The sequence below is a fragment of the Apium graveolens genome, chromosome 7 (genome assembly GCF_009905375.1).
Source record: "Apium graveolens cultivar Ventura chromosome 7, ASM990537v1, whole genome shotgun sequence".
Taxonomy (NCBI): Eukaryota; Viridiplantae; Streptophyta; class Magnoliopsida; order Apiales; family Apiaceae; genus Apium; species Apium graveolens.
Window position 1 is genome coordinate 97,074,752 of NC_133653.1, and position 5,222 is coordinate 97,079,973.

The 5,222-nt window shown below is 34.7% G+C and overlaps 1 non-coding gene across 1 annotated transcript; it reads right to left on the bottom strand.

Moving 5' to 3' along the window:
* Window positions 1-837: 837 nt before the first annotated feature.
* Window positions 838-944, bottom strand: LOC141676400 (small nucleolar RNA R71). Its single transcript, XR_012556993.1, has one exon. It is a non-coding gene; the product is annotated as a small nucleolar RNA R71 (small nucleolar RNA).
* Window positions 945-5,222: the final 4,278 nt, after the last annotated feature.

Here is a 5,222-nt window from a genome sequence, read left to right on the forward strand (position 1 = left end):
GGTTAAGAACAATGACTTTAAATGAAGTATTTAATGAATTTGGAATCCCATGTTTGTCTAATATAGTTAATTCAATCACTTTTATTCTTAGTTAATTTCATGATAGTTTAATCTTAGTTATAAATATCTCAACTTGTTATTGTCTTAGCATTGAGCGATAGCCATATCATTGTTGCATAGGTGCATTATCTTAGCGTGTATTTTTGCCCTATCAAATTTTTGGCGCCGCTGCCGGGGACTCGGTGTTAATTTTTAGTTTATGTGCTTGACATCAGTGCTCGTTAAAGTTCACTGACTCGGATATTTTACTTACTTGTTCGCTTGTTGGTGTTTCAGGTACTCTAGAGATTGTGTATGCGAACACATTTTCAATCTCGTAAGGAAGCAGCGGAAGAAGTTGATGTAGTTGAAGAGGTTTTTGAAGAGGTTAAAAAAGAAGTTATTGTAATGGGAGAACTAGCAGCGAATACGAAGGCCTTGATGGATTACTCTCAACCGAAGATCAATGACATACAATCTAGCATTATCAGACCAGCCATCACGGCTAACACTTTTGAAATCAAGTCCAGCATGATTCAAATGGTGTAGAATTCAGTCCAGTTTGGGGGTTCTCCAACGGAAGATCCCAACATGCACATTAGAGATTTCATCGAGATCTGCGACACTTTTAAATTCAACAATAATTCTGAAGATGCTATTAAGCTGAGGTTTTTCCCATTCTCTCTGAGGGATAAACCTAAGTGTTGGTTGCATTCTCTTCCACCAGGCTCTATTACTACTTGGGAAGATCTTGTTCAGAAGTTTCTCACTAAATTATTCCCTATGGCGAAGACAGTTGCAATCAGGAATGCTCTAACTCAATTTGCGCTGCAATCGGGAGAATCTTTGTGTGAAGCTTGGGATCATTATAAGGAGATGCTGATGAAGTGTCCTCATCATGGGATGCCTGACTGAATGATTATTAACTGCTTTTACAATGGTTCGGGAGCACAGTCTAGACCCATGCTCGATGCAGCATCAGGTGGAGCCTTATGAGCTAAAAGCTATGATTAAGCTTATGAGTTGATTGAACTGATGGCTGCTAATGAATACCAGAACCCAACTCAGAGACTACCTCAAGGCAAGGTAGCAAGAATTCTGGAGGTGAATACAGCTACTGCTATAGCTGCTCAGCTTAAGGCTTTAACAATGAAGGTGGATTATTTGGCTAATTATGGAGTTAATTAGATCATTAGTGTCTGTGAGCTTTATGCTAGTGTGCATGAAATAGAGCAGTGTGCTATATCTAGTGAATCAGCCCAATTTGTGAGCAACTTTCAGAGGTTGAAGTAACCAGTTCCAGCCACTTATCATCCCAACAACCGCAATCATCCTAACTTCAGTTGGAGCAACAATCTGAATGCAGTGCAACAGCCTTATCAGTAGTATACAGCAAAGAAATTCAACCCTCCAGGTTTTCAACAACCGCAATATGCACCAAAACAACAACTCCAACTTTAACAACTGCCGCATGGAAGTACAAGTCAATCTAATGAAAAATATGAATTGGAGGAGTTGAGGCTCATGTGTAAGAGCCAAGCGGTTTCGATCAAGACTCTGAAGAATCAAATTGGGCAGATTGCCAATGCTTTCTTGAATCGACAACCTGGTATACTCCCTAGTGACACAGAATTTCCAGGCAAGAGGGAAGCAAAAGAGCAGGTTAAGGCAATTACATTGAGGTTGGGGAAGGTTGCAAGCCCTGAAAAATCTCAAGTTTCAGAAGATGAAGTTGTGGCTGAAGAAGATGTGTAGAAGGAAGCGGAAGTGGAATCAAGGAAGAAAATTGTGGAACACACTCCTCCTAAGGGTAATACAGGGGAGAAACAGGTCTATCCTCCACCTCCTTTTCCTAAGAGGTTGCATAAACAAAAGTTGGAAACCAATTTGCTACGCTTCTGGAGGTGTTCAAGAAACTTCATATCAACATTCCTTTTGCTGAAGCTCTTAAACAGATGCCTAGCTCTGCAAAGTTTATGAAAGGTATTCTCTCTCGGTAAGTGAAGCTCAATGACTGAGAAACCATTGCTCTTATGGAGGAATGCAGTGTTGTGCTCCAACAGAAGTTGCATCCGAAGCTTAAAGATCCTGGAAGCTTTATTATTCCTTGCACCATCGGAAACTTGTCGTTCGACAAGTGTTTATGTGATTTGGGAGCTAGCATCTATCTGATGCCTTTGTCTATTTTCAAGATGTTGGGTTTACCTGATCCAAAGCCTACATATATGTCCTTGCAGTTGGCCGAACGTTCTATTACATATCCACGAGGCATTTTGGGGGATGTCCTGGTCAAGGTGGACAAACTCATCTTACCTACTGACTTTGTAATTCTTGATTTTGAGGAGGATAAAAAGTTTCTCATAATCTTGGGAAGACCTTTCTTGGCTACTGGCCGAACCTTGATTGAAATGTAGAAGGGTGAGCTCACTATACGAGTACTGGATTAGGATGTGACCTTTAATGTTTTTAATGCCATGAAAATCCCTACTAATAGAGAGGCGAGCTTAAAAGTGGAATTGGTCGATTATATGGTTACTTCAGAACTTGTTCAAATGCTGAGGTATGATGCCTTAGAGAAAGCCTTGATGGGGGATTCAGATAGTGAAGATGATGAAGGTGATGAGCAGTTGCAGTATTTGAATGCTTCTTGTAACGAATGGGAAATTTACATTTGTATTATATCATAATCATAATAAATAAGGTGTGTTAATGTGTCATTTATGTGTGATTATCTATTAAACCCTAATTGTTACGTGTTATGTGCATTCTGTGTCATTTCTATATTTTCAAGATATTTTTCAAATATTTTATTGTGCATTCATCACTTTCATTTCAAACGTTTTACGACCCAAACTATGATTTTAAAGCCAGTATTTCAAATAAAATAATGGGCCTTATTTTTCATCAAACGGCTTTTACCATCGCATTATTCTGAACATCTAGATATTTTATAAATTTTCTCGTTTTACGAAAAATGACTTTTCCGGGCCCCATTGGGTGTCAAAACCCCACAAAAATCATATTTTTATTTTTATAAAATTATAGGACTTTCATTTATATTATTTCTTTGCATTTTTGCAATATTCACAATTTTTGGGAAATTTTGGCATATATATTGAATATATAAAATATTTATAAATTAAATTTTAATACTCAAAAATTATTTTTTAAAAAGTGTAGAATTAGGGCCTTAATTTTAATTAGGAGTATTAATTTCACTACTATAAATAGCCTAATTTTTATTTAATTAATCATAATTATTAATTAAAAATCATAAAAATACCCAAAATTCTCTGCAGTCGGGTTAGGGTTTGTAATTCGGGTCAAGAAATCGAGCAGTGATTCCGATCAGTTTCCGGCATCGTTTACAGTCATGTAAGTACTCAAAACGAAGCTCTTGAAGTGTTCTTTCGGTTTGTATCATCAATTTCATGTTTAAATCAGCATATTTTTTATTTCGATTCTAAGGTTCATAGCTGTGATTTGGGGATTTTAGTCTAGGGGTTGTTGAATGATTTTGATGACTGATATAGATTCTCTGTGTTGCAAACAATCGATTGGTACTCATTAATTGAACAAACGATACTTAAATCGATGAATTCGATTTCTAGGTTTTATATCAAATTTTCAAAATACAACTCGATGATTTTTGTGAATCTGTGGTTCTTGAAAGGTTAGGGTTATGATTGTATATGTTCTTAGCTTTGATTTGCACTATTAAACGTTCAATTTCATGTACGATTCTGCAAATTCGATTTTTTGGCCGGAGTTCATGATGGTTTTGATCGGAGATAAAGTTTCAGTGATGTTTTTGGTATGTTTTGACCGTAGTTGAGTTGCTGCAGTTGTGTGGAATTGAAACCCAGTAAAAACCACACCAAACGGTGTTGTTTTTGGCCTGATTTTGACTCGCCAAAATCCTGGCCGGTGGCCGGATTCTGGAAAAATCCGGTCATATTCTTCATGACCCGGATGGTGACCCGGTTGACCCGTTTGTCAACCCGGTTTTGATCTTTTTTGTCAGATGGTTGGTTTCCGACATATGTTTCTGGATTTTTAATTTTAATTTTATTTTATTAATTTTGAAAATCAGATTTATTTATTTTATAAATTGATTAATTTATTATTTAATTAATTGATTTATATTATAAATAATTCTGAATTATTTTCTAAAAATCAGATTGAATTATTTTCTTAATTATTTATTATTTATTTATTTATTATTTATTAACTATTTATTAATTGTTTAAAAATGATTAATTATTTTGATAATTAATCAAATAATTTTCAATAAATCATAATAAATTCATTTTAATTCCAAAAATTATAGAAAAATCATTTTTAATTCTGATTTTTCTTAAATAATGATTTAAAAATTATTTTTGAGTTTTAAAAATTAGTAATAAATATTTATAGTGAATAAAAATTTGAATTATCTGTGTTTAATTGATAATAATTCAACCGTTAGTCCGATTCGAGTGAAACGAAAGCCTGTTGACTCAGAAAAATGAATTATTTTTATTAAAAATAATATCAAAGCTTAATTTCTTCTAGAAATTAGTTAATTTTTTTAGTTGTTTGATTATCAGTCGCAATGCGTGCCGAGACGAGTCCGAAAAATTCCGGAAAAATGGGAAACGTGTCAAATAATGATCAGTTGAGCGATCAGCGAGTCGATTTTGGTTCTAAAAATTATTTTAACTATAAAAATGATTATGTGCTTATGTGTAGTACGTGGTTAATTGAGTCTTATTTGCTAATAAATAATATATGAGTCAGTCATAAGCGCATGGGTAGATGTTAGGAACGGTGTGAAGTCGATTCAAGATGCAATTGAAGTACGAAATGACTTAACCAGTCTATTTTGCTAACAGAAGCTAAGCCAGCCAGGCAGGTTGAGTCGGTAATAGTCAAAAGTGATAGACGAAAGTGATCTAATTGCAGTGAGTCGCGCAAAAGGCAAGTTTTTCCCCTATTCTACTTTCAGAATAGTGACATTTCTTCAGATGTTTATCACATTTACACTCTTTTGATTCTTATTCTTATTCACTGATACACACTTGCTATTCCTTTGTTCATATTTCATTTCGATTCTTGATTTCTACGTTCCTTTGAATTTCTGATTCATATTCCATTGATGATACATTGAGATTGATATATTCTGGTGTTTAGAATATATCAAA